The following is a 9819-nucleotide window of genomic DNA, read 5'->3' as shown; positions in this document are numbered from 1 at the left end:
TTGGGAAAAACTACAGCAGTTTCTCAAAAATTAACATACACCTGTCACATGACCTAACCAATTTCACTACTACATACTTACCCAAGAGAAATTAATGTTCCATATGTTCACAAAAAGACTTGTACAAGAATGTTCATAGCAGTCTTATTACAATAATTTAAAAAACTGGTAAAAGTCCAGAACTCCATCAACAGGACTCCATCAATATACCTATACAATGGAATTTTACTCAGTAATAAAAAGGAAAGAATAGTTCATATAAATAACAACATGGGTGATCTCAAAAGCATTATACTGGTAATGTAAAAAGGTCCAGCCCCTGTGGAAAGCAGTATGGAGTTCCTTAAAATGTTAAATACACATCTAACACATGACTCAGTAATTCCTCTCCTACATATATACCCAAAGAAATTGAAAACAGGAACTCAAACAGATACTTGCACACGAATGTTCATAGCAGCATTATTCATGATAGCCAAAAGGTGGAAACAATCCAAGGGCGCATCAACAGAAGAATGAATAAACAAAATGTAGCACTTTCAGACAATGGAATATTATTCCACTGTAAGAAAGAATGAATGAAGTTCTGAGACAAGCTGCAACATGGATGACTATTACCATCACCACAGAAAGTTCCTCCCTTCCCCATCCCAGTCAAGTCCCACCCCTGCGCACCAGAGGCAACCACTGATTTTTATCCATCATAGACTAGTTTTGACTGTTCTGGAATATCATACAGTGTACAGTCTTTTGGTCGGGCTTTTACTCAGCACATTCTTTTGGTAATTAAATATTCCCAAATATATATTATAGTCTATATTTTGATAAGGGTTAAAAGGAGGTCAAAACTCATCAAATAGTACCCTTAAGATTTGTGCATTTAACTGTATGTAAATTTTACTTAAAAAAGAAAAAGAACTATAAACAAAAACTGAACTCTCATTAACAGCATGCATTTAAAGGAAAGTGTACCAAGGTCTGCAACTTAATTTAAATTCATTAAAAAATAAGACTGAGGGGGAGCCGATGTGGTTCTAGCGGTTGAGCTCCCACCTCCTACATGGAAGGTCTTGGGTTCAGTTCCCAGTGCCTCCTGAAAAAACAAAAATGAACAACAAGCAAAACAAACACAACTCCGCTGATATGGATCAGTGGTTGAGTGCTGGCTTCCGACATAAGAAGTCCCAGGAAGTCCCAGGTTCAATTCCCAGGCCTGGTACCTCAAAAAAAAAAAAAAAAAAAGATGGATTGATTTGATGGATGGACAAAAGGATGGTATATGGATGATATGTGACAAAGTGTTAATGGTAGAGCCTAGTTGGTGGGCATGTGGGTACTCACTGTAAAATTCTTTAAACTTTGCTGCATGTTTGAAAGTTTTCATATTTTAAAAAATCAGAAAAAAAAATTCAAGGCCCTAACTAAGACTCTTGTCTAAAGATAGAACCACTCCATTTCTGAACAGAAATGGGCCAGAGTAAACCATAATTTAATAACAAAAACTCTTTTTTTAAAAACAAGAGATCTAGATGTCTTTGGAAATTTTATTATTACTTTACTGTGGGCTTTAAAAAGTATTTATTAATAGTATCTCTCAGTAATTTAGAAAAATTCAAATAAGAGAAAGCTTAAAATGTAAACATCACCTGATGTTCAAATCAGGACATTACTACTGTAGTTTTAAATAAAATCCACCAGATGGCAGAGAAAAGGAATAGCAGAAAACATGCACATTTCTAATTTAAATGAATAATGTAAAATAGTTGATTACTGCTGTTAATAGAAAAGATGTCAGATTTTTAACATAAAATTCACTATGCAAGACACAGAATTAACTTTGTAATCTAAAAATGAACTCCAACAAAGGATGCCTAAGGATATTGGCTTATATAGATAATGGTGAGTATTATGATTTAGCATACTCATTTGCACAATTTTACTCTCTTTGGGAGGTTATCTTCTATTTATATGTGTGAGAAGATGGTGCGGTTAATCCTCCCCTTTGCTTATATCATGAATCAAGCACATCCATCACTCCCATCAGTTTTGCGGTGATCCCAGCCTCCTGCACTCCAGCCAGGACCCAGAAGCCAGTGAGCCTCTAAATTTTTGGTCAAAACACCTATGCCACCACTGTTAACAGTACTTTAAGCATGCTTCTTCTTACTTTAAGCAAATGCTTTATCTGCTGTGATGAAAATTTAAAGTCAAAGTAGATGATGTAAAAAGAAAAAGAAAAAGGAGTCCCTACAAGGTAATTACAATGAAGCTAACCAGTGAGTAGTAGACCAGACATATTTGAGTTATTCATAGAAATCAACATATGTTTTATACATAAGATCAACCTCATGATTATCCATTTGAGTAGGCCTTGATTTGTCTCCTATAATTTCCAAAGAGATTCCTAATTAATCTACATATTGAATTAAAGCAATTCCCCTACATTTCCCTTCTTTGACATGTACCTTGGGAAGGCTACGAAGCTGTGATGATGTAAGAAAATTTCAACATTTGCCTAACATTTTGGGGGGAAGGAAGAGGAAGATTAGTAAGAAAATAAAAACCAAATTTGTGGGGCCAGAATTCCTTTAGTAAGTGGATTGATCCCATTTTTGAGTCGTTGAACATAACTGTCCATATAGTGATTCTGTAGGTACATGTCATGCTATTGGGACACTCAAGAGGTGGTCAAGGTAAAAGAGTTTGTGATATGAAATGTCGAGTTATTCAGCAATAGGATACAAAACAGCAGCCAACTGCTCTCAGAAACTCACTTCATGGATAATATCAAAACTGTTTCAACACTAAAATCTCATAGTCTGTTTTACAATTTGTTAGCCACCTTTGAATGCTTCCTGACAATCATCACCCTATGTATGGGAACAGAACATGAGAACTCGCATCATTTCAGAGCTTTGCGTTAGTCTCTGTCGGACTTGTCCAACAAGTCGACTCATCCCTTTCCTAACTAGGCAGCAACAAGATATACTGGTGTTACTTAGGATCACACCCTTGGTTAAATGCCTATTCAGCTGCATTTCCCATATTTTTGACCTGCTAAAATTAAGGTAGCACCTACCTTCATTCACATTTCAATACAAGTTTATGACCTGAAATTTTAACTCTGCTATGTCTTGATCATAGTGCAGGCTAAGCATTTCTATTATGAAAAAGAAAAAGATGTTGTGCCAGCTGAAAGGTATGCTCTTATATTTGAGATAATAATAAAACAGCAAAAGACAGTTTTTTCTGAAAATTAAAAAACTCAGGATTCATACTGAAGTAACAAATATACATTTAATTGAATAGCAAGAAAAATAAGTGATTAAAATATTTATGCTTCCCTGAAAATTTTTGACTCAAATATGATATGGATTCTCTATTTCTTTCCATTTCTTTCTTTTTCTTTCTTTCATGTAGAATTGTCCCAAGACAAAATTTTCTTTAAAAAGAAATAAGCCAATTTTCAACTTGGTCATAATCAGTTTTCTGTTTTGTTTTTTTTAACATTCAATTTTTAAAAATTTATTTCTGTCCCCTTCTGCGCCCCCTCCCCGCTCCCCCAGTTGTCTGCTCTCTGTATCCATTCACTGTGTGTTCTTCTGTGACCGCTTCTGCTTCTCTCCTTAGCAAGGGCACCAGGAATCTGTGTTTCTTTTTGTTGCATCATCTTGGGTTAGCTCTCCGTATGTGTGGTGCCATTCTTGGGCAGGCTGCCCTTTCTTTCGCGCTGGGCGGCATTCCTTATGGGGCACACTCCTTGCGTGTGGGGCTCCCCAACATGGGGGACACCCCTGCGTGGCATGGCACTCCTTGAGTGCATCAGCACTGCGCATGGGCCAGCTGCACACAGGTCAAGGAGGCCCGGGGTTTGAACCGTCAACCTCCCATGTGGTAGACGGACGCCCTAACCACTGGGCAAAGTCCACTTCCCAGTCATAATTAGTTTTACTAAAACATGTTTTTAACATTATAAACTGTCTTTCCCTACAGCAACTTGGGTTATTGCATAAGCCAGTCGACTCATTGCAGGCATTCCTCCATATAATATGGACAACATACATAAATAGTACCTGGTGGGCACTATGTCAGCATAAATTGATATTGAGGAGATATTATTATTCCTGTAAAAACATGTAGAAACTGAGGCACAATAAAGTAGCATGACTTGCCAAGTTGATGCAAAAATTGAACTAAGTGGCTGGTTAGGATAGATGACTAACCTATAGGCTCATGGGACAAGACCTTGGGTCCAATCCCTTGGTGGGCCAGATAATGATACAATATTTATGATCATAGACTCTAACGAACTAAATATCTCACACATGTAAGCCATAGGTCAAAAGATGCATCAGGCAAAAGAAGGATCTGGATATTATCTATCCAATTGCATTGACAGAAAGACAGCCGAAAGCACAAGCCCTGTGGAGGCCAGCTGGTGGCCAGATTAAACACTGAGGTTGACATGTGCACACACACATGCAGATATGTGCACGCACATACATCTTCTTAATTACAACTGTGCTCAGTATGCTGAGGTATCCTGATGACTATGTTGAATGAACTCACACATCATATTGCATTGGTCACAAATGACACATCATTTATTTATTAAAAATATCCTTCATTTAATTGTTACTTTAAATCCCACGGCTAAAAATAGCCTTCTTTAAGATCAACCAAATCATGGTCTTTGTTGATTTTCTGAAATTAAATGAAAGACTAAAAGTTAGAATAAATAAAAGTTATGAAATAAAAGTTAAAACTAATGCTTGGGTATAACCACGCCAAATTTGCTTTGGAATAGGGAAGGTATAAAAATAAGTTACTCATATTTCAAATTTAATTAAGTTATAATTATTTTGTAAGAATCCAAACTGTGATCACAAAGGGGCATCTAGTTCAAATCCCTCATTTTTCAGACTGAAAATCTAAGAGTCAGAGATGATAAGAGATAATAAGAGATTGCCCTATGCAACCTAGAAAAATAGCAGGGCTGGAATTAGAACCCACAAATCCTGCACATGCTCCTATTCCATGATCACTCTCTACCGCATAAAAATGATAAGGAAAGCATTCTGACTAAAATACTAAGAGCTGCTGGTATCAGAATGATCAGTATCGTCACTAGAAACAGCCTCAAAGGACTCTTTGACTCCTAACGATAGTTCTAACCCCCTGGGCATGGTCATGACAATAGAAAGAACCATTGCACCCAAGTGTTGAGCACTGTGAATTCTGATCCATAGTATCAGAGGTTCAGGGAAGTGGACGTGGCTTAACTGATAGAGCCTCCGTCTACCATAAGGAGGGTCCAGGGTTCGGTCCCCAGGGCCTCCTGGCCTGTGTGGTAAGGTGGCCCACGTGCAGTGCTGCAGCCTGCCCAGGAGTGGTGGCACACATGCAGAGAGCTGACACAGCAAGATGACACAACAACAATAAAAAAAGAGATGCGGTTTCCCAGTGCCTCTGGATAATGCAAGAGGACGCAGAAGAATACACAGTGAATGGACACAGAGAGCAGACAACGGGGTGGGGGTGGGGAAAGAGAAATAAATAAAATAAATCTAAAAAAAAAAAAAGAAGTTCATAGCCAGATGGAAGAGAGATTTTTCAGCACTGGAACTCACTCCCAAGGCAGTGTTTTGTCGGGGAAAGAAGACAGTCTTTGGAATCACGTAGCTTCAGATTCTCAATCCTGGCTCTTATACTTACTAGCTCTTCAGCCTTCTTTAGGAGGCTTTGGGTAAAATTGAACTAACTTTTGCATGGGATGATAATACTAGGAACCTTGCCTCAGTAGGGTGTGTTCTATAACTAGCTTTTTCAGAAGAAACAAGTAATAGCTGCCGTGACCATCTACTATTCTCCATCACTATCCTTTGATGTCTTTGAGACCTTATACTTTAGGATAAAAGCCATTTGTTTTGAAAAATCCTTGCTTAATTTTCCTGTTCTGTTTTGTTTCTCTCACTGCCAACCACCACCGCTTAAGAGGAATAATGGAAATACAGCAAGGCCAGCACATTAAATTTGGATACTCTCTTCTCTCTAGCTTGTTCAGCTGCCTGAAAGTACAATGTTAAGGATGGTATGTAGAGAACTAGAAAAATGGAATCTGAGGCATGCCCTTACCTGGAATGAAAAGTAGAGACTAACTGCATGGAAATGCCAAGGATGCTAATAATATTTGGGCTTATTATAGCATCTGTCTTTCTAGAGCATAGCACACTTTGAAGACATACAGATTGCCTGGAAACAAAACAGTTACAAGATTATTGGAAATAAAATAATTTTATCACAGTAATACATGCACACGTTTTAAGAATTCAACTAGTCCTATAAGACTGGTTAAAGAAACTGCTTTTTCCCATGGGTCAAATTCCCTCTTCTCAGAAGAAGTTATTTTCAATTCTTTTAGTCAACTATTTTGGTATTTATCTACATATCTCTAAATAACATATACTACTTTTTGTTGTTTCCTACTCCTGCCGATCCAATTCTTTGAGCGTTATTTATTGACTTCCCACTATGGTAGCTGAGTATAGCTCCCTGTTAGTGCTCCTTTCCACTTGGCCCCACCACACATGCATACTTCTCATTTCCCAATCCTTCCAAAAAAGTTATACATGTAGTTATAATTGCAGTTAGATACATATTTACATATTTACATATTTACATAATTATCGCTATGTAAATGTTATTCACCACTGAGCCATGTAATTCACTATGCATTAATTGCCTTTCTTGCAAAACTTTTAATCTACCTAATTGTTTTATTTTTTGCTTATATTTCAATGTCTTTACTGTGAATTCAACCAGATTGCAAAATCTCTCAATATGTTCAGATTCATGAAATATTCTATGACTTTCATTTACTTGAAATTTCTTCTGCTTCAAACAATACCTGCTGTCTCTAGGCTTCTGTAGGGTGTCATCTTGGGAATTTGAATCTCTTCTTGTATATTTCCTTCCTCCCTCTCTTGGGCTGGATCCCCTAGTTCCTGACATGCACATCATCCACCCTCTTTGTTTACTCTCTTATTTGGTAGAGCATATCTCCAGTAAGCTCTGTGAGACAGAGTCCTAGTGCTCAGGAAGTAAATATTTTGACACTTCAAACTGGTTTTATTCTACTCTTTCACTTAATTGATAACTCAGCTCTGTATAGAATTCTAGGTTGGAAATAATTTTCCCTGAGAACTTTGAAGGCATTCTCTATTGCCTTCAATACTGTTTTCGATATTGTTGCTTTTTTTAAAAAAATATACTTTTTTAAAAAAAGGTACTTAGATTACACAAATATTACATAAAAAATATAGGGGATTCCCATATGTCATGTTCCCTACCCCTCCCACATTTTCCCACATTAACAACATCCTTCATTACTGTGATACATTTGTTACAATTGATGAATACATTTTGGAGTATTGCCACTAAGTGTAGATTATACTTTACATTGTAGTTTACACTCTCTCCTGCACAATTGTGTAAGTAATGGCAAGACAGACAATAGCCTGTATCTGTCATTGCAATATCATTCAGGACAATTCCCAAGTCCCAAAAATGCCCCCATATTACATCTGTTTTTCCCTCTCCCTCCCCTCAAAACCTCCAGTAGCCAGAGCCTCCACATCAGTGATATAAGTTCTTTCATTGCTAGAATCTCAATAAGTCTATAGCAGAATACCAGTAAGTCTACTCTAGTCCATTGTTCATCCCCCAATCCTGAGGATTCTGGGATGGTGATGTCCACTCTACCTCTAATTGAGAGGTGGCTTAGATCCCATAGGGCAGCTGGATGGAACTATCTTGCTTACAGTTGCAGACTCTCGCTGTTCCTTGGGATGGTCATTGGCCATCATTATCTCCTTGTTAGTTGTCCTGGGTGAGTACAATAAACTGGAGAGTAGGTGTTGCAACTCTTTTGAGATTCAGGGCCCAGCTAGCACATGGACAGCCCGAAGATTTAAGTCTCTTGGACTACACCTATCAACTATAGCACTACTACAGATTTGAATAGAAGGGGCAGGAGAGCCATGTACAGAAATCACAACTGAGTCCCTTCTGTGGAGCCCTGCCACATTCTCTAATGGAAGAGCAAGAATCCTCTGAGTACAGGGGCAGTGACTAATGAAGGAGGATGGTTCATTTTGGGCCTTTGATATTAATAACTGTACGTATGAACCTTCACTTTTGAAATTGAAACTTAGGCTAATATTATAGGGTGCCTAAGAGTTACTTCCCGAGAGCCTCCTAGTTGCTCAAATGTGGCTTCTCTCTAAGTCACACTCAGCATATAAATGCATTATCTTCAACCCAGTGTGGGACATGACTTCTGAGGATGAACCTCCATGGCAACGAGGGATTACTACCAAGCCCCAACTAGAATGCAACTGGAAAAAGACCTTGGCCAAAAGGGGGAAAAGGTAAAGACAAATGAGTTTATATGGCTAAGAGACTTCAAAGTAAATCAGGAGGTCATTCCAGAGGTTATGTTTATGCATGTCTCAGCAGGATCTCATTGACTGCCACAGTAAATACTACCTCAAATAGCGGGATTTCTGAGGGCTCTGGAGACATCCAGATACTAAAGTCAGGGCAGATAGCTCAGGAGTTTGGTGCCCTGCCAGTAGGACCTACTTTGGAATTTATGTTCCCCAGTGTGACAGAGTTGGACTCTGTTGTTAACTCTTTAACGGAACTGATTTTTTCTTCTCTGGAAGTTTATAGGACTGCCTTTTTGTTCCCAGTGTCCTGAAATGTCATTTTAATGTGCCTTGGTCTAGGTTTAGTCCCATCCATTGTGCCAGCACTCATTGGTTCCTTTCAGTTAGCAATTCAGTTTGGTAGACTTCCTATAACTCTAAAAATTATTTCCTCCTCTCTAGTTCCTCTGTTCTCATTCTCTGGAATTCCTCTTGTTGGCTATTAGATCTCCTGGACTGATCCCTTTGCTGGGATTTTAAAAGGAACTGCATTGAATCTGTAGATCATCTTTATAATAGTTAACGCTTCTGATCCATGAACATGGAATGTCCTTCCATTTATTTAGGTCTTTAATTTCTTTCAATTTAAAAAACTTTTTTTCAGAATGTAAGTTTTGCACTTCTTTTGGTGCATTTATTTCTAAACATTTTATTATTTTTGATGCTATTCTAATAAGTGGCATTATTTTTAAAACACCTATTAACATCTCTGAAATTGAGATGTATCTTACAATCAAGGTGTCTTAGCATTGAGTCATAGCTTAATTGGCAGTATTTTTTTTTATCTTAGTGGACACAAATGAGACTTACAATCAAGAGCTTCTTGGATTCAATATAGTAAGTTACTAATTGCAAAATGTCTAAAAAATTGACAAGGAGATGAAAAGTAGGCAGTTAGATATATCAATTTTGGGAAATGGACTTGGCCCAGTGGTTAGGGCGTCCGTCTACCACATGGGAGGTCCGCAGTTCAAACCCCGGGCCTCCTTGACCCATGGAGCTGGCCCATGCACAGTGCTGATGCGCACAAGGAGTGCCCTGCCACGCAGGGGTGTCCCTCGCGTAGGGGAGCCCCACACGCAAGGAGTGCACCCCGTAAGGAGAGCTGCCCAGTGCGAAAGAAAGTGCAGCCTGCCCAGGAACGGTGCCGCCCACATTTCCCGTGCCGCTGACGACAACAGAAGCGGTCAAAGAAACAAGACGCAGCAAACAGACACAGAGAACAGACAACCAGGGGAGGGGAGGAAATTAAATAAATAAATAAATCTTTAAAAAAAAAAAAAGATATATCAATTTGTATATCAGAAAAGAGGCCTGATCTAGAGATAGA

Source organism: Dasypus novemcinctus, chromosome 14, assembly GCF_030445035.2.
Source record: "Dasypus novemcinctus isolate mDasNov1 chromosome 14, mDasNov1.1.hap2, whole genome shotgun sequence".
Classification (NCBI taxonomy): Eukaryota; Metazoa; Chordata; class Mammalia; order Cingulata; family Dasypodidae; genus Dasypus; species Dasypus novemcinctus.
This window is presented reverse-complemented; position numbering follows the sequence as displayed.